General features: G+C 40.1%; 1 protein-coding gene across 12 annotated transcripts in view; it reads right to left on the reverse strand.

Moving 5' to 3' along the window:
• The window catches only part of RBM47 (RNA binding motif protein 47), a 204,471-nt gene that overhangs the window by 45,607 nt on the left and 133,898 nt on the right, over positions 1-24,966 (reverse strand). The window contains exon 1 of one of the 12 annotated variants that reach the window (XM_032274008.1): positions 6,446-7,614. The exons of the other annotated variants lie outside the window; for them this stretch is intronic. The gene's annotated coding sequence lies outside the window, so the exon portion shown is untranslated. Of the gene's footprint in view, positions 1-6,445; positions 7,615-24,966 lie in introns of those variants that run through there. 12 annotated transcript variants of the gene reach the window in all.

Raw genomic sequence — 24,966 nt, forward strand, 5'->3', positions numbered from 1 at the left:
CCAACTAGATGCAAAAACAACACCAATAAAACAGGAGCTGGTTCATGTATGGGTAGGGGATGAAGAAGGGAGGTGCCTCCAGTTCCATCATTCATTGTGTCCCTGTGGAGACACCCTAAGACCTTTAAGACTCCACAGAGCACAGATGGAAACCTTCTGGATTACATGATCTTTCATATCAGTTATAGCTCAAAATTATTCTGCCCTAACTATCGTTATATTGGAATGACTGGGTGCTCATTGAGATCTATAACCTTATGGAAACACAAGCAATAACATTTCACCATGACCTAGTTTAAATCTTGTTCAATGATCTCCTGAAAGAAAAAAGCAGCACCCTCAAATAAATTATAGAGCAATAGCTATTAAACGATTTACGTCTCAATACACATAATCTTGACCCAACTCTGTGAAAAGATAATTCCCAAAATGCTGCATCCTGGATAATAACTAGTAATCAACATCATAGTGGCTGATAAAATAAATGTACAAAGTACATTTGAAAATAAATGTACAAAGTACAAGAAGGTATGTCTTGAAATTAATTGTACACTGTCAAGACAATAAAATAAAATTTAGACTCCTGCATCGCTCATCTGCTAGCTAAGTAAATCCAGACAAGAATATTCAACTTTCCTAAGCCTCAGTTTCCACATCTGTAAAGTAGAAATCATTCCTAGCAGGGCAGTTGTGGAAAACAGAGAAAATATTTATAAAGCACCCTTCTTGGCATATATTATTTGTGAAGAATTTAGAGTTTTCACTCTTTCTTTAATGGTAAAATGTCTCCCTTTAAAATGTAATATCAAGGTAATGAGCATGTGAACTCTATGAACTGAAAGCAAATTATTAATGTATAAATGTCACACAGGATTCACGTCGTTTTGTGCTACATCATAAAAAGGAAAAGAAGGATCACGGATGTGCCTTTCATGGTTATTCACACAGGACATTTCCCCAAAATAAAACACTTAGGGTTAATGTTTATTTCCAGAAAAATCTGACTTTCCAGAATAACTCCAAACACAATCCATTTCATAACTTTTTTTTTTTTTTTTGAGACACAGTCCCACTCCATCACTCAGGCTGGAGTGCAATGGCATAATCTCAGCTCACCGCAACCTCTGCCTCCTGGGTTCAAGCGATTCTCCTGCCTCAGCCTCCTGAGTAGCTGGAATTACAGGTGCGCATACCATGCCTGGCTAATTTTTGTATTTTTAGTAGAGACGGGGTTTCACCATGTTGGCCAAGCTGGTCTCCAAATTCTGACCTCAAGTGATCTGCCGGCCTTGGCCTCCCAAAGTGCTGGGATTACAGTCAGGAGTGACCATGCCCAGCCAGATCCTTTCTTAAGATAAACCAATTGCCCTCACCCAAGGAGGCTGGTACTTGGGGGCCTAAAGTTGCCAGGAGACCACCATGTTGAGGGTCAAATAACTGGGGTACAGCTCTTGCTTTACCACCTGCACAGTTTGACCATGGGCATGCTATGTAACTTTCTGAGCCTCAGGTTGTCACCCACATACTGAAAGATCACCGTAACAAGGATTACACAAGACATGACATTTGAAAGCATCTCATAAAGTAACCAGTCTAGCTCCTGCCTAGACTCCTGCAGTAGACTCCCAGCTGGCTTCTCCCTTTTCACTCAGGCCTGCTACAATCAATCTAGGTCTCTTTGCATGTAAAGGGCCCTTTTAAAATATAAGCAGTTTGGCCGGGCACGGTGGCTCACGCCAGGAATCCCAGCACTTTGGGAGGTTGAGATGGACAGATCGCCTGAGGTCAGGAGTTCGAGTTCAGCCTGGCTAACCTGGCAAAACCCTGTCTCTACTAAAAATACAAAATTAGCGGTGTGCGGTGACCCACATCTGTAATCCCAGCTACTCAGGAGGCTGAGACAGAATTGCTTGAATCGAGGAGGTGGAGGTTGCAGTAAGCCAAGATTGTGCCAGGCAATCTTGGGCAACAAGAGCAAAATTCTGTCTCTAAATAAATAAAGTATAATGTAATATGTATAATATATAATATTCATATGTATTATATATTATATATAATAGATTATATTTTAAGAAAATATATAAATATATAATTGTATATTAGATTATATAAAATTATAACATCTATGTATTATACATCATATATTCTATTTATATTTTTATTTATATATGTATTATACACACACAGACACAATTTGGTTTTATCACCCTTCTGCTTAAACCCCTACACTCTCCTTTCATTGCCCGTAGGCTAAGTCTGTATCCTTGGTAAGGTTCATAGGCCTATAAAGAGAGTCCAGGTCCTCCTCCAGCCTCATCTTGTGCCACTTTCCTCCTTACACACGCTGTTCCAATGCTTCAGCCCTCACCAATTCCCCTGTCTAGCCAGCTTGCACTCATCCCAAACTTCATTCCTTCTAGGAAGCCATTCCTGCAGCCCCCAGGGATATGTTCCAACATCATATAATCCTTCATACAGCACTAGGTTGAATCTCATGAAATTGCTATTTTGTAGGACTGTTGGCAATTTTCTTTGGTTTAGCCTTATAGTAACTGCTATAATGCTGGTCATCTTGAGTCAGTTTTAAACTCTACCAGGGAAGAATCAAGACCTTACTCATAACTAGAATCCCAGAGTTCCACCCCTAATCCAAGCCAATAGTAGGCACTTAATTGTTTAATTAGTCTGAGGTGTTGTTACTACCTTTTTAATGCCAAGTATATAATTTTTATATTTTCATTAGTAGTTGAAAATCATGATTTTCGCTGGGCACAATGGCTCATACCTGTAATCTCAGCACTTTGAAAGGCCAAGGTGCATGGATCACCTGAGATCGGGAGTTTGAGACCAGCCTGACCAACATGGTGAAACCCCACCTCTACTAAATACAAAAAATTAGTCGGGCATTGTGGTGCATACCTGTAATCCCAGCTAAGGCAGAAGAATTGCTTGAACCTAGGAGGCGGAGGTTGCAGTGAGCCGAGATCGTGCCATTGCACTCCAGCCTGGGCAACAAGAGCAAAAATCCATCTCAAAAAAAAAAAAAAAAAAAAAAATTATGTTTTTCTTCAAATGCTATTTTTAGACTCCATAGGACTGAGATGAAAAAAAAAAAGGAATGAAAAAGAACCACTTTAATATTTTCATTTCTGGGAAGCGTGAATTCTAGTAAGTGTAATATATATAGATATAAAATCAATAATACAATTTAGCCCACCGGTAAGGTATCATTTATGGATTTTTTTTTTTTCAGCTCAAATGTTTTCCACTGCTTGGAAGAATAAAGGAGCTCTCAAAGGAAATCAGATAATTTGGATTTATCTCCTTTTACAGTTTTTGCCACATGACAGCAAATCAGCTAAAGAAAAAAAGCATCTAAAAGAGTGCTAGACTTGAAATGGAGGAATTTTATAAGCTTCCCCATGACATCCGAAAGAAATGGATCCTGAAACATTCCCAAATCACCTTATTCTATGCTGCACCCAACTATATCCCTCATGAAATGAACAGAGCCAAGACCAAGTCTAAACCAAATTGAGATGGTATAGTGGTAGGCTAGGTGAACTCACAACCTAACTAACATAATAATATTAATAATAGTAATGACCCAACATTCACTGAGTGTTTCTCATGCACTAGGTACGGCGCAAAGCAATCCACATACCTCATCTTATTTAATCATTGCTCCAACCTCAGGAAGCAAGATCTATTATTTTACTTATTCTGGAGATGCCAGAACTGAGGTTCAATGAGGCTGCCCACTGCCCATCTGTTAAGGTCCCTTAGCTGGAAGTGAAGAAACTGTGGTTCAAACCCGAGGCTTTCTAAAGAAGAATCCAATTGCTGCTGCACTCCCATTTGGAAGAGTAGAAAATTCAAATTTGTGCTATGACAAAAATGACAAATGGGCCGGGCATGGTGGCTCATGCCTTTAATCCCAGCACTTTAGGAGGCTGAGGTGTGTGGATCACAAGGTCAGGAGTTCAAGACCAGCCTGGCCAATATGGCGAAACCCCATCTCTACTAAAAACACAAAAATTAGCTGGGCATGGTGGCACATGCCTGTAATCCCAGCTACGTGGGAGGCTGAAGCAGGAGAACTGCTTGAACTGGGACTGAGAGGCAGAGGTTGCAGTGAGCCAAGATTGTGCCACTGCACTCCAGCCTGGGCTACAGAGCAAAACTGTGTCTCAAACAAACAAACAAAAGGACAAATGATTCTATGTGCATAAATATTACAGCTTCAGAGTCAACATGAGGAGTTAAAACTGAATGGCAAATTCAGAATTGTTAAGGCCTATCTGGTATGAATTTTTCCAAGAACCCCAATATTCAGCTTTAAAAGATAAATGATATTCTCAACATAGGTTAGAAATAAAGATAGGAGTTCAAATTTTTGGGTGACGAACAGAGAATATCACATAGGCATAAATATCATGGGCTTAGAAATAACTGGTATTCTGGCTTGTTTCCTAGCTTCTTAAAAAGTTATCACATTTTAGAACCCAGAGACCCCACAAGATGAGTAACCAAAACTGCCATTTCATTTTCTACTACTTAGTTAATAATCTCTAATCAGACAGTTCTTTCTTGCTAAAAACCTAACCAAATTATCTACCTCTTTCAAATAGCAAAGAAAATGAACATACTAATGTTCATACAGTGGAAATACAATCTTAATAAACACAAATTATTGAATCTTTACATATGATTCATCGATGGTGCTGATGAGATTACCACGCCCCTCCCCACTCTGTGTTTGTGCACTGACATTTGACCCTTTTTATAATATGCACCTTGTACCAGTGAAACCTAGGGCACTAGCTAGTTACTCATTAAACTCAGGTGCCAAGGGCTGACTTGTATAAATTACGCTGTTAACTGCCCAGCCTGGCCTCTGTGCAGAAGTGGAAAAAAGCAATCATCATAGCTGTGAAGTTCTGTCTTATCGGCAGAATTGAACAACAAATTGCAGCAATTCTTACCTGACCTCTGATCAGTGAAGTTAGTCTAAACCTTTGAACCTCAGCTTGAAATTGAGAAGCAGCATTGACTTATGCCGGGGAAGGTGGCTAGCAAGTATTCTCCACTATGAATAGTTAATACTGTGACTGTAGGCCACCCCCACACCCACCTCCCCCAGAGAGTCAACCAGAGTAAAAGACATAAATAATGAGGATCTCGAGAGCAGCAGACGTCTTACAAAAAGGCATTGGGAACAAATCTAATAAAAGAAAGTCTCAGGATGCAAGTCTTTTTAAATGAATATGTCAAAGTAAGAAAAGGGAATTTGCAGTCACTGAAATTCTTGGAGATTTAACACTCTGTGATACGTACATTAAAAAATTCTCTTTACAAATTAGACCAAAGTAGAGTTTAAAACGAAACACTTAAAAACATTTTAAGCAAATGGTGCCATTTCTCATTTGTCACATTTTAAAATAAATGTATTACCTAATCTCTGTTATAAAATACAAACCCATATTAAGCCACCTTTAGAAAAAAGTAATCAGGGAAAACCAGTTACACTTTTCTTTGAACCCAAACATATCTTTTGACACTAAATATCAGATGTAAGCTAATAAATAAGACTATGCATTTCTCACGTATACATTTTATTGCAACTGGATTCATCATAATGAAGAAAGTTTTCATTATGAAGGAGAAGCGTTCATTGAGAGAAGAATATTTTTCTTTGAAAGATTGGCTTCTATTTCAAATGCTATTCAAATTGCTCCACTGCCAGACAGAGAGAAGTGAATAAAGATTCTACTTCTCTGGTCATTTGAGTTAATATTAAAACAAATTTCAAATATAAAATATACCAAAACTATTACTTATAACAAAAGTGAAACTAATGTTAATGCTTTAAAGCATATACATTTCATAAATTTAACTATTGGTTTTAAAACAATGATGAGAGTCTTCAGAACGTTTCTCTGAGAAAAGTTCACCATTGTCAATCTTTATATGCTAATTATCATAAAGCTAGCTCCATTAAATTTTCCTTATTTTAGTTATCACATCTTAAAATTATAATTTTCTTCTCTAAACACTGACTCGGAAATGGCTTTAATTACAAATGTAAATGACAATCCTGATACATTCCTCTTTCTTACACCATAGTTTAAGTAACAGCAAACTATAAAACAACAACAAAAACATTGTGAAGATCTTGATTTTTCAAGCATGTAAAGTGAAAAGCTGCTAGATAAACTGATTTTTTAAAAAATGTTTATAACTTAAGAATTTTGGTTTTACTACTGGTAAGGGAGACTGCAGCAGTTGAAATTCTTACCAACTTCCAATTTTTTTTTTTTTTTTGGTCTTCAATTAAAAAACAAACAAAATGGATCATTTGTTTATCTGGCCTGAACTAAATTGCTTTAACCAAACATAACTATCTCTTCTTCTCTTCAATTAAAACAAATAAGGTTTCCCCTACCTTTCCAGTCTTTCCAATCTGGATGCGACAGGCTAACTGTAACGAAAGCTTTGCTTAAGCAACCTTCGCTCCCAAACCCAGGAACTGCGTAACTCTGTTATACATGGCACAGGGCTCCTCATTGGTCAATGAAATAAGCTTTGGCCACTTAATGCCTTGGGAGTCATTTGCTAAGGGCACCTGGAATGAGCTTGAGTGGGTGGTACAGAAAGAAGGGAAGTGTTAAAATTGCCACATAGAAAATGCTTAACAGCAATCTGAAACGGAAGGGAAACCCTACTGTAACTGATGGATTTGGGAAAGGCTCAAGAAAACAAAAGCTTTGCCACGTCATAGAGAAGGACATTTAACAGAAATATTTTATTCAAACCCAAAAATGACTATAAGGAAACATGATTTTTGAAATCTACCATCCTAGAACCAGATGGATGCCCATTACACTTGCACAGCTACATGCAGAGATGAGAAACACTAATGCCTAGCTTGTCTAGGCTGTTGGGATTAAATAAATAAATGTACATAAGGTGCTTAGAAAAGCTCCTGGCATATAGAAAGTACTCAAAAAGTGTTACTAGGATTTCTTAGAAATGTTATATTTTTAGCAAGTGTTGCTTTCCCCCCTTCTCATTATATCTGCGGTAGGTAACTTGGGTTAAGTACCCTGTGTCTAAAAGACTATCAACAATCATGTTTATGATTATCAGTCTAGCAGAAAAATAATACGGGCAAAAATTACACATGAACCAAACCCTCACCTTATTTTACTTTATCAGTTTGGAGCTGGAAATTGATTTACTCATGAGAAGTAAATCATTGAAAGAGAACCTCATTGAAAGTCTCTCTGGAGGCTGATTTGTCGATTTGAGGAAAAGGGAGCTGAAGCTGCTCTGGAGGAGGTCCTGAAAGCAACGTGACTTCTGTGTCCTCTGAACCGGGATTAAAGTGAGTTCCATGGCACAAGAGAGGAAGGAGAAACTGACTCCTCCTAAAACAAAAATTGCAAAAGTGTGGACCTGTTTTTTCTGAGTGTCACTGTTGTCATTGTTAACCTTATTCGGTTAAACCTTAGCAATTTGAAGAAGCCAGAGTTGAAAGTAGCAAGGCCAGAATGGGCTGGTCACAGTGGCTCACACCTGTAATGCCAGCACTTTGGGAGGCTGAGGTGGGCAGATCACTTGAGGGTAGGAGTTCAAGACCAGTCTGGCCAACATGGCAAAACCCCATCTCCATGAAAAATACAAAAATTATTCGGGTATGGTGGCGGGTGCCTGTAATCCCATCTACTTGGGAGGTTGAAGCATGAGAATTGATGGAACTCAGGAGGCAGGGGTTACAGTGGGCTGAGATGGCACCACTGCGCTCCAGCCTGGGCCACAGAGTGAGACTCCATCTCAAAAAAAAAAAAAAAAAAAAAAAAAGCCAGAATGACAATAAGAACATTTTCAAATCTATTCATCTACCCATATATATATTTTTAAAGACAGTTTTATTACTCCTAGATAAAATAATCTAAAGCTATCGACAGTGACTATAAATTATCAACTAGTTAACATAAGGTCAAAATCCAAAACACGTCTAAGATTATAACTATGTTAAATATTATATAAAACTAAATCGCTAGGTTCTGGCTGAAGGAACTCTAAAGCAATCCTTAGTTAACTAAGGCAGTATTTTCAAAAACTACTGATTTTAGACAGATTCAAATTCCTCTTGACTACAAATGGGACTCAGAAAATCTGTTTTTCTATAAGAGTAATTGAGTATTGATTGGCAGTAGCTTTGAAAGGGAGAAAAGAGAAAAGAAAATTTAACAAGAAGAAAAGAGTAATTGAGTATATTATATAAGAAAAAGTTCTGACATGTTTTAAGCATTAGAAAGAGGGTATTTTGAGATCGTGGTTTGATGTGAGCATGTGCACGTGTGTTCCTATACCAAATCTTACCCAAAAATAACTTAGGCAAAAACATAGGAAATAAACCATCTCAGGATAATAAGACTAAGAGGGTAAGGAGAAGGCAAGTTTTCACTGAATACCTGAAAACAACAATTAAAATTATAGGCTGCCCTAAGCAAAAAATAAGCACATTTTTCCTGCCTTGGCTTTGAACAGAGTTAATTTAAAATATATGTGCACATACACACATTAGTTTTAACAAACTCAAAAAATATAGAAAAGTACACACAAAAAGCAAGTCACCCCTTCTACTGATAGTAACAGTGGCTCCTACTACATATCCTCGCTATAGGCAAATGTATGACCCTCCACATAAAAAGCATCATAGGAGAACAATCATGCTACATGAGCCATGTTAGCCTCTTTTTTTTTTTTTTTTTGAGATGGAGTTTCACTCCTGTCTCCCAGGCTGGAGTGCAGTGGCACGATCTCAGCCCACTGCAACCTCTACCTCCTGGGTTCAAGCAATTCTCCTGTCTCAGCCTCCCGCATAGCTTGAATTACAGGCATGCGCCACCAAGCCTGGCTAATTTTGTATTTTTAGGAGAGACAGGGTTTCTCCATGTTGGTCAGGTTGGTCTCAAACTCCCAACCTCAGGTGATCTGCCTGCCTCAACCTCCTAAAGTGCTGCGATTAAAGGCGTGAGCCACTGCGCCAGCCCATGTCAACTTCTGATAGTTCTGGCTTGCAACAAGCTTAAGTCATCCCTGGGGGAGTGATCCTTTGTTTTTCACAAAGCATCTTTGACTTAGAGCAGAGTGACAGCAAGCAGTTCTGAGGTCTGAGGCTGTGGAGAAAAGAAAAAAAAGTACAGACGCGAAACAGAAGCTTGGGATGAGATAAGCTTTGAGGTAGATTTGGAAAAAGAAGGAAGAAACAGGACTCGGGTCCAGGAGAGGAGGAAATGGAGCACAGTAAAACATGACATGAAATTATGTGGGCTTTTTAGATAGATCTATTAAGGCCACTGTGGCATCCTGCTAAGATAGTTACTGTTATTATTTATTACTTTATTATTTTTATTTTATTTATTTATTTTTTGAGACGGCGTCTCACTCTGTCATCCAGGCTGGAGTGCAGTGGCACGATCTTGGCTCACTGCAACCTCTGCCTCCTGGGTTCAAGCAATTCTCCCACCTAAGCCTCCCAAGTAGCTGGGACTACAGACGCATGCCACCACACCTGGATAATTTTTCTATTTTTAGTAGAGGCGAGGTTTCACCATGTTGGCCAGGCTGGTCTTGAACTCCTGACCTTAGGTGATCCACCCGCCTCAGCCTCCCAAAGTGCCGGGATTACAGGTATAAGCACCTGGCCTAGCCTGCATTCTTATTTACAGTCATACCAAGTTACAAACAGAGGCAAACACAAACCCTACACTTCAAAATACCTATTCTCTGTATTTGTTTACTTTGTGATTTAAAAGGTAAAACATCTCTTTCCTGAAGAATGAAAAATTCCTTATTTCAAGAATTTGGTATTCCTAAAATTGGAATAAACCTTAAACTTATTTTATAATCAGCCAGGAGATGGAATCTTATCAAGGGCTGGATAAGCTGGCAAGTTACTAAATGATATATGTGGAGTCTAAAAAGTTTTGAAATTTTTTCTTCTTAAGACCTTGGGGTTCAGTTCTTATTTAAGCTTAGTTGCCTGTTCAACATATTATTTTACCACTTTGAAAAGGGAGCTCTTTTTTTTTTTTTGAAAAATCAAAGTAGATATGCTAAAGAAATTTGACGGGAATATGGAAGTCATTGAAATCATTCAAAAATATCGAACACTAAAACTTTAGCTGCTATGGATCTATAAATACTGGTTATGTTATTAATGATTACAGGTGTAATTAGAAACATGAGGACATCTTTAAAAGGTCAACTGCAAGGCTGATCAGTTCAGATGGGATGCTAAAATTAGCTAGGAGTGTAAGTTCAGGAAAAAGAACAACATAAAATGCTACTGAAGTAAATCGTTTAGACACAATGAACCTAATTTTCTATGGGCAAATGGTAACTTTGCAAGGCACTCAATTTTAAATTGGTTGCAAGAGTCACTTAATCACTCAACAATGGCCATTGATCCTACTGTGTGTGGCTTTGTTCTAGACCCTGAAGACTGGATGGTGACAAGACAGAGAAGGTCTTTCCATCATGTTGGAGAAACATAATAAAAACATGGAAATAGACATGTTTTGTGGAGGGGGTGTAGTGAGAAATTCCATAAGCAAGAATTAAGCAGGGTTAGCAGGGAAAACTGGGGGCTGTTTTGGTCAGAGTAGTCGGGGAAGTGCCTCTCTCTCTCTCTCATTGATGAAGGGCAGGCATTCTGAAGACCTAGAGAAAAAGCATTCCAGATGAAGTAAAGACAAGCAGGGGAACTGGCAAGGAGTCCCTGAAGAACAGAACAGCATGAAAGGGGCGGGGCAGCGGAAGCAGAGGGAGAGAGATAGGCAGGGGTCAGATGGAAGCCTGACAGGCCCAGGTGAGGACTTGAGGTTCTTCTTGGTTGATTGGAGGATTCTGCGCAGAGAAGTGATGTGATCCGCTTTTGTTTTCCTTTGAGACTGAGTTTCACTGTTGTTGCCCAGGCTAGAGCGCAATGGTGCAATCTTGGCTCATCGCAACCTCCACCTCCCAGGTTCAAGTGATTCTCCTGCCTCAGCCTCCCAAGTAGCTGGGATTACATGCATGCGCCACCACACCCAGCTAATTTTGTATTTTTAGTAGAGATGAGGTTTCTCCATGTTGTCCAGGCTGGTCTCAAACTCCTGACCTCAGGTGATCTGCCTGCCTCAGCCTCCCAAAGTGCTGGGATTACAGGTGTGAGCCACCTCGCCTGGCCTCGCTTTTCTATTTTTTAAGATCACTGGCGTGCAGCCGGGCGCAGTAGCTCACACCTGTAATCCCAGCACTTTGGGAGGCTGAGCCGGGTGGACCACTTGGGGTCAGAAGTTCGAGGCTGGCCTGGCAAACATGGTGAGACCCTGTCTCTACCAAAAAATACAAAAATTAGCCAGGTGGGGTGGCGTGCACCTGTGGTCCCAGCTACTTGGGAGGTTGAGATGGGAGAATTGCTGGAACCCAGGAGGCGGATGTTGTAGTGAGCCAGGATCGTGCCACACTGCATTCCAGCCTAGGCAACAAAGCCAGACTCTATCTCAAAAAATAAATAGATAAATCACTGGTGTCAAGTAGATATCACAGGTGTGCAAAAGAGGAAGCAGAGTGACCATTTGGGAGGCTGTTCTAGTCATCCAGGGATGGGAGGATGGTGGCCTACACTGGCCTGGAAGTGCTGAGGGGTGAGAAGAAGAGAATTTGACTTTGAGCTGTATTCTGAGGGCAGAGTTGAAAGAACTGGCTAATGGATGGCCTGTAGGAAGGCAGCATCCAAAATGACTCTAATGTTTTCAGCCTGAGCCACCGGGAAAAGAGTGAAGCAATAATACCATGTCAGTAATACGGGGCAAAACTTTTTTGTTATGACATGGTATTCTGTTACAAACAGTAAAAACAAAAATGTACATGGTGTGAGTGCTATTACGCATCAGGCAGCATATTGGAATGCTATTTTTAAACATGTAGGTTTTAGCCAACAATTGCTAAATATATTGTGCATGATCTCTGTGGTTCTCTCCATTTCTTGTTTTTGCTTTTATGGGTCTTTAATTCAGAAAAATATATACACTGTGGAAACTGACTTCAGTGCCAAGACACAAAAACAAATACACAAAAACACAGTTACAGTGACCTACATTATTAAAAGCAATAAACCACAAATTTAAGAGACACATCGATGGGTGTTGCTGGTGGTGGTGGGGTTATGGAAGGTCCATACTCTAGGAAACTGACAAATTTGAAGGAAACAAAACTTGCATAAATAAAAGCCTGACCGCAAAATTCTTGGGACGCTCCCAAGGCCATGCGGAAGGTGGAGTTGGAGAATGGAAATGAAAGGGCCCTCCCTCCTTCTCCAGGCAGGCCTCCTTCCCCTCCACCCACTGTCCACCGTTCAGCTCGGTCCTGCTTCCCTGAGTGTCCCGCCCTTGGTCTATTCCATACTCTTCTCATGTGGACCTTAGTTGCAGATCATGGTCAAGAGGAGAACTAAGGCCCAGATGGGAAGAGTGTGGAATAGACCAAGAGCCTCCCAGATGGGAAGCCCATTTTTCCTTGATTGACCTCCTGTCTCTCCATCCAACACCGACTCTGGTCTAGGATCTGCTCTCGCCACTCTACTTCTACTTCTCGCAGTTATGCTACTTTCCACTTAAAAATATTCTACAATCAAATTAGACTTCTTGTTAGCTAATAATAGGAAGTACTCGTATTAATTATAATAAAATTGAAGTATCTGGCCAGATGGGGTGGCTCATACCTGTAATCCCAGCACTTTGGGAGGCCAAGGCAGGTGGATCACCTGAGGTCAGCAGTTCAAGACCAGCCTGGCCAACATGGCGAAACCCCATCTCTACTAAAAATACAAAAATTAGCTGGGCATGGTGGCAGGCATCTGTAATCCCAGTTACTTGGGAGGCTAAGGCAGGAGAATCTCTTGAACCTGGGAGGTGGAGGTTGCAGTGAGCCAAGATTGCGCAACTGCACTTGAGCCTGGGCAACAGGGTGAGACTCCGTCTCAAAAAAAAAAAAAAAAATGTATATTTCTTTATCTCTGTATCTCTTATCTGTTTTAAAAGGCATTACATTACATTACATTTGTTTTTTAAGACCAGGTCTTGCTGTCACCCAGGCTGCAGTGCAGTGATGTGATCATAGCTCACTGCAGTCCTTGAAATCCTGGGCTCAAGCAGTCTTCCTGCCTCAGTCTCCTGAGCAGATGGGACTACAGGCACATGCCACTATACCTGACTAGTTTTTAGTAGAGATAGAGTGTTGCTAAGCTGCCCAGGCTAGTCTTGAACTCTTAGCTTCAAATGATCATCCCACCTCAGCCTCCCAAGGTGTTGTGATTACAGGTATAAGCCACCACACCTGGCCTGTATCTCTTCTCTCAGATTCTCATTACCATTGGAAGTATTATCTTCAATTATCAATATAACGTATCACATATCTATTAGGCACAACATTAGATGTTTATATTGGATGGTTCTTTAGGTGGGTTTACACACACATCTACAATTTGTATCATATACGTATTGTGTATCATATATATGTGTGTTATATATATGTTTTAATCTCTCACATCTAGGAATTAACAAATGAATATCAAACCTAACAAAATCCTTAATCTCAATGATAAACAAATCAATGCAAATGAAAGCAAAAACTATACACAATATCACTTTTTTTGGCCAGGCGCAGTGGCTCACACCTATCATTCCAGCATTTTGGGAGGCTGAGGTGGGCACATCACCTGAGGTCAGGAGTTTGAAACCAGCCTGGCCAACATGGCGAAACCCCATCTCTACTAAAAATATAAAAATTAGCTGTGTATGGCGGCATATGGCTGTAATCCCAGCTATACAGGAGGCTGTGACAGGAGCATCGCTTGAACCCAGGAGGTGGAGGTTGCAGCAAACCGAGATTGTGCCACTGCACTTCAGCCTGGGCAACAGAGCAAGACTCCATCTCAAAATATATATATATAAAATAAAATAATAAACAATATCACTTTTTAAAATCAACCAATAAAATTGGCTAAAATACTTAATGAATAGTGATTGTCACACTTAAGTAAGACAAATATGAAAGCATCAAAACCCTTCTAAAAAAAAATTGCAGGCCGGGTGTGATAGCTCACACCTGTAATTGCAGCACTTTCTTTAGGAGGCCAAAGCAGGCAGATCACTAGGTCAGGAGTTCGACACCAGCCTGGCCAGTATAATGAAACCTTATCTCTACCAAAATTACAAAAATTAGCTGAGTGTGGTGGTGCACCCTTATAGTCTCAGTTACTCAGGAGGCTGAGGCAGAGGTTGCAGTGAGCTGAGATCGAATCACTGCACTCCAGTCTGGGTGACAGAGTGAGACTCTGTCTCCCAAAAAAAAAAAAAAAAAAAAAGAAAAAGAAATTGCATAGTGTATTCAAAGAGCTTGGAAATATTTATTCTTTTTACTTAGCAATGATGTTATTATAAATCTATCCTTAAGAACTAAGAAAAAATTATGTTTACATCCAAAGACATTTATCTCAGAATTCTTTATAATACATTGAGAAACAATCCTTATAGGAATGGTTAAATAAATGGTGACACACCAGCCACTAAAAATTACATTTATGAAGAATTTAATGTCACGAGTAAAGTTTCTCAATATGTGAGTTTAAGAAAAAAGAGTAGAGAAAATTGTATGTACGATGCAATTTCTACTGATACTATAGAAATCAAAAGTTGAAAAATATAACAAAATATTGACAGTGGTTGTCTCTGGATAGTAAGAATATGAATAGGGGTGATTAAAATATATATACATTATATATGTTAAATATCTGTAACATATATAAATTTGATCAGCAAGATTTTAATGATTTGTTAAAATGAACCTATTTGTTCCATACTTCATTCTCTCCATTTCGATCCATCATTATATTCTGCCAATTATTTTATTTTCCTCTCTTCCTGATTTAGTTCAGCACTAACCATGCACAACCTCCCAGCCCCACCCTACCTGACACCTTTCCCTGCTCACCATCCTGAAAGCAGCAGGAAGAACCATTTTCCTTAGGTATGATTGGGATCATGTTACTCCCATGAAGGGAATCTGAGGTGATCCTTGGTCATTCGTAACATTGCAGGCTTCTGATCAGGAGCTGCAAATCTCTGGTTAACTTATGATTACAAATCACTGCATATTTTCCCTTTGTTCCCTTCAACCTCAACAGATACACACCCACACACAAAATCTCCAAGACTACCTTTCTTCCTTCTCTATCTAGCAGATTCTTTTCCTTGATAACTCTCCACTAGAATCACCTTCCTCCAAAAGGATGTTTTTAGCCAGGTATCTATCTTTCTCAAAACAACTTTACTCACTCCCACGCCACTTCAGCACTCTTCTTTTCTATACATTTGGCAATTGTGTATTTGTCACGGGATCAAACTTGATTCCTGTTTCATCAATATGTTGCTTAAACAGCAATGCTTCCGATTCTACATTTGAAAATTGAAGCTTATACAAAAAGTTTAAGATTGTCTCTTGTTTTTTTCTTATTTTTATCTTGTGTTGTTTTTGTTAAGACTGTCTCTTGTAAAAAATGTTTGTTTATACAGTTGTCATATGCTTGCATGACAAGGTGATTATGGTTCCTTACAAAGTATACCCAAGGTGTTCGCTCTCAACCTCTTTCTCCACCCAGTGCACACACACAGAAATTCACTAACGTGGGTGCTCAATAATTTTTTTTTTTTTTGAGATGGAGTCTCACTCTGTCTCCCAAGCTGGAGTGCAGTGGCGTGATCTCGGCTCACTGCAACCTCTGGCCTCCCGGGTTCAAGCGATTCCCCTGCCTCTGCCTCCCAGGTAGCTGGAACCACAGGCGTGTGCCAGCTAATTTTTGATATTTTAGTAGAGATGGGGTTTCACCATGTTGGCCAGGATGGTCTTGATCTCCTGACCTTGTGATCAGCCTGCCTCAGCTTCCCAAAGTGCTGGGATTACAGGCGTGAGCCACCGCACCTGGCCTCTCAGTAATTGTTACAGACAATTTTGAGACTCCATCTCAAAAGAAAAAAAATTTATGTGAACAAAATAAAAGACAAACTACAATTAGGGGTGTGTCATTAAAGAGTCGATGTCCTTAATAAGCCAGAATGCCTAATATAAACAAGAAAAATACAACTTAATACATATGGGCAAAGATATGAGCAGGCAGTCTGCAGAAAAAGAAAATTCTATGATGAATAAACATGAAAATAGTTTAACTTTATTCAAATCAAACTTTGATTAGATAGAAATCGAAACAGTGAGTCCTACTAGGTCAGCAAAAAATTTTAAATTTGGGGCAGGTGCGATGGCTCACACCTGTAGTCCCATCATTTTGGGGGTTTGAGGCAGGTGGATCACTTGAGGTCAGGAGTTCGAGACCAGCCTGGTCAACATAGTGAATGAAACCCTGTCACAGGTTTAAATGGACGTTGTTAAATCTTCCCCCCAGTAGACGACATTTAGAGGAAATAGAGGGTTGGGTATAGAGTACATGGATTGAGAAACATTGACTGTGATTCCTATAAATTTACACGTTCAGGCAGGACTCCCCCCATGTGACTATGACAACAGAGCACACGTCCTGTTTAATAACCAACGCATTTATGCAACATATATTCTATGTCTCTGGGTAATTTATATGCTGCTTGATACTGGTAATGTGCAAACATTTTTAGCCAGTTCTTAACTGTCAGGTGATCTCTGATTGTTGCCCTTTTCTAGTCCAGAAACTCACAAGGCTTCAGGTTTATTTTAGATCCTGCAGTCAAAGCCTGTATTTCTTTAAGCACTCACTGGAGTGGAAGAGTACTAAGATTACAGTTGCCACAAAAAAATATTTTTTGTGCTCCCCCAGAAGGGAAAGACACCATGAGCAACCTTAGAATGGTCAAGGGTCATCTGTTAGCTCTTTTAGACTCAGTGGAGCCTTCAATGGGGATTGGCAGATGGAAAAGAATGCGAAGAAAAAGACCCCAGAGGAATCAGGGTCTCAGGAACTCAGTGGTTCCTCATGGTCTCCTCCACCTGATGATGTTAGTAATTTCATTTTATATCATCATTTCTTTTCTTTTCTTTTTTTAAAAGATGGAGTCGGCTGAGCTTGGTGGCTCATGCCTGTAATCCCAGCACTTTGGGTGGCCGAAGTGGGCAGATCACAAGGTCAGGAGTTCAACACCAGCCTGACCAACATGGTGAAACCCCCTCTCTATTAAAACACAAAAATTAGCTGGGCATGGTGGCACGTGCCTGTAATCCCAGCTAGTCAGGAGGCCAAGGCAAGAGAATCACTTGAACCCGGGAGGCAAAGGTTGTGGTGAGTTGAGATAGTACAACTGTACTCCAGCCTGGGTGACACAGAGAGATTCTCTAAAAAAAAAAAAAAAAAAAAAAGAGGAGAGCTTGAAGTTGAGATGCTATAAAATGAAAATTAGAATTTTTCAGTGAGTACCATTTTCATAATTTATGGTACTTCCACCCCGAGCATGTCTCAAATTTGTTTAGGAAAATATTTTATTCTTATACTATCATTTGTTCTCATATCATCATTATAATGTGGGTGGATGATCAAATAAGCAAGGCCTGCAATTGGTCTGAGAAAAGATCTCATATGGAAATAATATCCTGGGCTTTGCAACCTCAGTGAGAAGTGTATCTCAGCACCTGGCAGCAAATGCAGGTGAGGTCCACCCTGCCACAAAAAAATATTTTTTGTGCTCCTCCAGAAGGGAGAGACACCATGAGCAACCTTAGAATGGCCAAGGGTCATCTGTTAGCTCTTTTAGACTCAGTGGAGCCTTCACTGGGGATTGGCAGATGGAAAAGAATGTGACAAAGAAGACCCCAGAGGAATCAGGGTCTCAGGAACTCAGTGGTTCCTCGTGGTCTCCTCCACCTGATGATGTTAGTAATTTCATTTTACATCATCATTTCTTTTCTTTTCTTTTTTTAAAAGATGGAGTCGGCTGGGCTTGGTGGCTCATGCCTGTAATCCCAGCACTTTGGGTGGCCGACGCGGGCAGATCACGAGGTCAGGAGTTCAGTCAGGAGTTCAACACCAGCCTGACTAACATGGTGAAACACCCTCACTCATATGGGTGAGTTCATAGATAGTTGGCAAAGAGGTACAAACTAATGGAAACACACTACAAGCTCTGTAGCTACTTTACAGGGAGCTGACTCAGCAAAGGCCCATCTGACCTAACAACAACAGCAAGACACGAATAGCTCATCTTTATGGAACAGCTATCACCACTAGTTCTGAGCTAAGAGCTTCACATACGCTATTTCATTCAATCTTCACGACAACCCTGTGAGGTACTAATTATCTTTCTGATATTTTGCAGATGTAGAAACTGAAGCTTACAAAGCTTAAATAAGTGTTCAAAGTCTCACAGATGCAGAATTCACATCCAGGTTCCCAGACCCCAGAGCCCATGTTTTAGCCCTAGAATCACAATGCTATATGGACTGCACCATAATGAAAGAGTTGTGCATCAATTACACTCTGTCAAGCCCCCTCATGTATTCAGTTGCTCTGTAACTCTGTCACCAAAGGAAAAAGTCTGCATGCCCTGACTGTTTCAGCATTGGTCATTCATACTCACAAACTGTCCTGTTTGTTAAAATACAGTAAACAATCTAAATTAAAATACAGTAAACAATCTAAGCTTTCACTTTAAGAAAGCAGAAAAAAAAAAAAAGAGCAAAATAAATCTGAAACAGATTAAGGAAATAATAACAATTTAGGTGGAAATAAAGCAAATACAGACTATAGAAACAATAAAGAAAGTTAATAAAACCAAAAGTTGGTTTTTTAAAAAGATCAACAACATTGACAAACCACTAGCTAAAATGACAAAGAAATAAGAAAGAAGACTCAACTTACTAAACTCGGGGATAGGAGAAGTGACATCACTACTGACCTTTTAGAAATAAAAAGGATAGCAAAGAAATACTATGAACAATTATATACCAGCAAATTAGATAACCTACATGTAGAGAAGAAATTCCTAGAAAGATGCAAAGGGACAAAATAGACTCAAGAAGAAATAGAATATCTGAATAGACTTATAAGTAAATACACTGAATTTGTAACACAAAAATTTTCCACAAAGAGAAGCCCCAGAACAGATGGCTTCACTGGAGAATTTTACCAAATGTTTTAAAGTCTAATTACCACCAATCTTTCACATTATTTCAAAAAATAGAAGGGACTAGAACACTTTCTAATGAGGTCAGTATTATATGCATACAAAATACAGACAAAGATATAAAAAAACTACAAATCAATACATCTTATGCATATACACTTTTTAAAATTCACAACTAAATACTAGCAAACTGAATTTAGCAACATGACAAAGTCTGATTTATCCCAGAAATGCAAGATAGCTTAACAGATGAAAAATCAATATAATACACCATATTAATAAAGGACAAAAACTATACACAATAATCTGAAGAGATGCCAGAAAAGCATTTGATACAATGCACCAAACTTTCATAACTAAAACACTAAACATATTAGAACAGAAGAGAATGTCTTCAATCTGATAAATAACATCTACAAAAAACCCATGACTAATACACTTAATGTAAAAAAAACAAAAAAAAGACTGAATGTTTTCCCGATGAAGATCAGCAACAAGGATGCACACTCATGATCACAACTCCTACATGCAACATTGTACTTGTTGCTAGCCAGGACAATTAGGGAAAAAAAGGGAGGGGGGAGATCCATAGGAGAAATGGAGAAGTAAAACTATATTCGCAGATCACATGGTCAATTATATGCAGAAGACCTAAGGATTCTATTAAAAGATTATTAGAACTAATAATCAAGTTCCAAGAGGTTGCAGGACATAAAACCAATATAGAAAAATCAATTACAAATTTCTAGCAACGAACAAACTAAAATATAAAATTAACAAAGCAGGCCAGGCACGGTGGCTCACGCCTGTAATCCCAGCACTTTGGGAGGCAGAGGCGGGCAGATCACGAGGTCAGGATGACCAACATGGTGAAACCCCATCTCGACTAAAAAGACAAAAATTAGCTGGGCGTGGTAGTGCAGGCCTGTAATCCCAGCTACTCAGGAGGCTTAGGCAGGAGAATCGCTTGAACCCGGGAGGCAGAGGTTGCAGTGAGCTGAGATCTCAGGACTGCACTGCAACTTGGGAGACACAGCAAAAATAAATAAATAACAAAGCAATTTCATCTACAGTAGTATCAAAAATAATACAAATGTTAAAACTACAAAAAAGAAATCAAAGATCTAGGTCAGGGGCAGTGGCTTACACCTGTAATCCCAGCACTCTGGGAAGCCAAGGCAGGCGAATCACCTGAGGTCAGGAGTTCGAGACCAGCCTGGCTAACATGGTAAAACCCCGTCTCTATTAAAAATATAAAAATTACTGAGTGTGGTAATGCCTGGCCGAGGCATGAGAATTGCTTCAACCTAGGAGGCAGAGGTTGCAGTGAGGAGAGATTGCACACTGGACTCCAGCCTGGGTGACAAAGTGAGACTCTGTCCCCAAAAAAACCAAAGAAATCTAAACAAATGGAAAGAGACTGCTTGTTCATGAATGGAAGACTTAATATAGTCAAAATGACAATACTCCTATATCCGACCTACAGAGAACACAATATTCCCATCAAAATTTCAGCGAGTTTCTGGGAAAAACGATAAATGAATCCTAAAATTCACATAGAAATTCAAGGGGCCCAGAAGAGCCAAAACAAACTTGAAAAAGAAGAACAAAGCTCAAGGATTCACCCTTCCAGGTTTCAAAATTTACTACAAAGCTACAGTAAACAAGACAGTATATAGGATGCGAAAATCTTAAGGGAAAATCATAAGGTGTGGGAAGGGTGGGCAGTGTGGCACTGGCGTAAGAATGGCCATAGGACAGTGGATTAGAATGAGAGTTCAAACAATCAATTCTGGACAAGGGTGCCAAGATTATTCAATGAGAATAGTCTTTTGAAGAAATTATGCTGTAATAACTGGATATCCACAATGTGAGAGAATAAAGTTGGACCCCTAATTCATATCATATACAAAAACTACATAATTATAGATCAACCACCTGTAAACTGTAAAACTCTTGGAAGAAAGCATGGGTATAAATCATCATGAACTTAGCTCAAGTAGGCAGCAGCCTTTTAGATATGATACCTTTTAGATATGATAAACACAAGCGATAAAAGAAAAAATAATGAAATTAGCCTTTGTCAAAATGGAAAGCTTTGTTTCTCAAAGGACACCATTAAGAAAGGAAAAAAACAACTTACAAATGAGAGAAAATATCCGCAGATTGTATATTTGATAATAGCCTTGTAACTAGAATATATACAGAACTCCTACAACTCAATAATGAATAAGACAAATAACCCAACTTAAAGATAGGTAAAGAGTCTGAACAGACATTTCTCTAAAGCTACACACACTCTTTGGTCTCAGCTGCAGAAGCCAAATGACGAAGGGAACCTCATCGTCTGGAAAGCATTGCATTAAGATGCACATGGTGTGCCACAGCTGTGGCTCTAAAGCTTACCACCTTCAGAAGCCAGCCTGCGGCAAATGTGGCAACACTGCCAAGGGCAAGAGTAAGTGTAACTGAAGTGTCAAGGCTAAAAGTTGAAACACCACCAGGACTGATCACATGAGGCACCTAAAAATTGCAAACTGCAGATTCAGGCATGGATTCTGTGAAGGAACAACACCTAAACCCAGGAAGGCAGCTATTGCAGCATCCAGCTTATCTTAAGAATTTCAGTGATTAGTCATGCAATAAGTGTTCTGGTTAAAAAAAAAAAAAAAAAAAAAAAGGCTAGGTGTGGTGGCTCACACCTGTAATTCCAACACTTTGGGAGGCAGAGGCAGGCAGATCCCTTGAGCTCAAGAGTTTGAGACCAGCCCGGGCAATATGGCAAAACCTCATCTCTATGAAAAATACAAAAACATAGCCAGGCCTGGGCGCATGCGCCTGTAGTCCCAGCTACTTCAGAGGCTGAGGTGGGAGAGTCACTTGAGCCTGGGAGGTTGAGGTTGCAGTGAGAGCGAGACCCTGTCTCCAAAAGAAAAAAAATAAAGAAAAGAAAAAAAATAATCAAGTCACTCTGTGCAAAGTGGGAAAAGTACGGACATGCTGCCACTTATCAGCCTCCACTTCAGAAGGGTACATTTCAAAGGCTCCTGCTACACCACTCCTGTTCTGATCATTGTTTCCAAGAAATAAAGTTCAGGGATGCAGCTGTGGATGCCATGATGTCCATGTTCCATGTTCTCCCCTAATTTCACTGCAGACTAGAACCTTATTGCTAAAAACCTCCCTATGCAGAATTATCTTACAGCAAAGTTTCCTTATGACACGATTTCAAAATTAACTAAAAAGCAAAATTACAAAATTGACTACCAGTCCCAATGGCTGGCTGGCTTTGTGTCTCAGCTCTTTGTTGTTCTCACAGTGAATAGCTTTCCAAGAAAATGCTTTCCTGGTGCCTGTTCGCTCAACACTCCCTCCGTGACCTGTCCCTGATGGTGTGTGCATGTGTGTGTGTGTGTGCAGTGTGATGAGGATGGAAACTGAAGGGCTGGAGCATGGCTTAACTGAGCGATGCATAATTAGCCTCCCTTCCCAGCATCAGCAGGCAGCAACTCCCCTGCATCTTCCCTTCTGCTTCCCCTCCTCCAGCACCTTCATTATCTCAGCTGATGTTGCTTTCCAGTACAGTATTCCCAAGCAACCAAGCTAAACAAAGCAAACATTAGGCAAAGGAGGCAGAAAGAAAACAGGCTTGAGTGTGGCACAGAGAAGCTCAAAAACTAGCCCTGTCACTTTTAACTTAGGAACCCCAGGCAAACCTATGATGTCAAATCTGTCAAATGAAGATCACACAATATCCAGTTTTAAGAAATATTTATAGAGCTCCCCCTGTGAGCCGGCTGTTGAGGTTACAACCTGAATGAGAGACATAGATTGTCTTTGAAAAACTCATAGTGTAGTAGGAGATACAGGAATGGAAACAAATTCCAATGCAGGGTGATCAAGTCCACCACAGATGGTATCAAGGAGGAGGGGGTGATCAATTCTCTCCATAGCTGAGAAGGAGGAAGAAGGCATTCTGGGGTGGACGTAAGATTTCAGTAAGACAGTGTGACCACAGAACACTTGGCACATGGCAAGTGCTCAATGAATGTGAAGAATTTATATGTTTTGGCCTGGTGTAGTGGCGCACACCTGTAATCAGCATATTGGGAGGCCAAGGCAGATGGATCACCTGAGGTCAGGAGTTTGAGACCAGCCTGGCCAACATGGTGAAACTCCATCTCTGCTAAAAATACAAAAATTAGCCAGGAGTGGTGGTGGGTGCCTGTAATCTCAGCTACTTGGGAGGCTGAGGCAGGAGAATCACTTGAATCCAGGAGGCAGAGGTTGCAGTGAGCCGAGATCGCACCAATGCACTCCAGCCTGGGTGACAGAGTGAGACTCTGTCTCAGAAAACAAACACAAAAACAAAAACGAGAAAAAAGTACATGCTTTGGTGAGAGACATAAGAAATTAAAAACGCTGTTGACTGTTCTGGATAGAGGATTCGCAAGGGCTCATTTACCTAAAGTGGCTGGGCATGAGTTTCTCTATTTCTTCCTGTCCATAAACATAGTAACTAGAAAGATATTAATTATTGGCCTGGCACAGTGTCTCACACCTGTAATCCCAGCACTTTGGGAGGTCAAGGTGGGAGGATCAGTTGAGACCGAGTTTGAGACCAACTTGGGAAACACAGTGAGACTTCTGTCCCTACAAAACAATAAAAAATTAAGGTTGGGCAAGGTGGCTCACTCCTGTAATTCCAGCACTTTGGGAGGCCGAGGCTCAGGAGGATCACTCCTGAACTCAGGAGGTCAGGAGTTCAAGACCAGTCTGGCCAGCATGGTGAAATCCCGTCTCTACTAGAACTATGAAAAATTAGTTGGGCATGGTGGTACATACCTGTAATCTCACCTATGCAGGAGGCCGAGTCAGGAGACTCACTTGAACCCAGGAGGCAGAAGTTGCAGTGAGCCAAGATAGCACCACTGCACTCCAGCCTGGGCAATACAGCAAGACTCTGTCTCAAATAAATAAATAAATAAATCATTCAGGTATGGTGACATACATTTGTGGTCCCAGCTACTCAGGAAGCTGAGGTGGGAAGACTGCTTGAGCCCAGGGGGGCCAAGGCTGCAGTGAGCTGTAATCATGCCACCACACTCCAGCCTGGGCCATAGAGTGAGACCCATCTCAAAAAGAAAGGATAATAATCATAATAAATTTATTGTATAACAAATAAATGTTGATGTCTTGGTGTTAATATTGTGAATTTCAACTGATAAATTCTAACTTTGTCAAATAAGAACAATGGTCAGAAATCCTTGATTCTTCCTTCAGTAGACACATATTTATTGACCCCTTCTATGTGATACCAGGTAACACAGACACAAAATTGAACTTAAAACAAGTTTACAGATGACTGGGAAAGACAAAAGTAGTTCTCAATAATTATAATACACGGCAGGATAGCATGCTGCATTTATCCCCTCACAGCCATTGCCTCAGAGGTTTTCTTGCTCTTGAAATAAAGTAGTGAGATAATGTTAACATGAGTCCCTTCCTGATCAGACCTTTCCTGCACTCCCAGGCTAGTTTCTAGAACTAGATATTTAGAAATGGCTTCCCCTTGGTGAAAATAGGAAATGATAAAGTTTGTCAATAGAGACAAGTCAAGTACTTCATGTCCTCAGAGCAGTATCTTGCTATACCTACCACTTATCAAGTGGCTTAGCTGTACAGAGATAATCCAGAGAGTCAGTAATCTGTAGGAGGACAAGGAACAAGGTGTCATTCAGCTTTGGGGGCA

Source organism: Sapajus apella, unplaced genomic scaffold (assembly GCF_009761245.1).
Source record: "Sapajus apella isolate SASKATOON/1434 unplaced genomic scaffold, GSC_monkey_1.0 scaffold5, whole genome shotgun sequence".
NCBI classification, from domain to species: domain Eukaryota; kingdom Metazoa; phylum Chordata; class Mammalia; order Primates; family Cebidae; genus Sapajus; species Sapajus apella.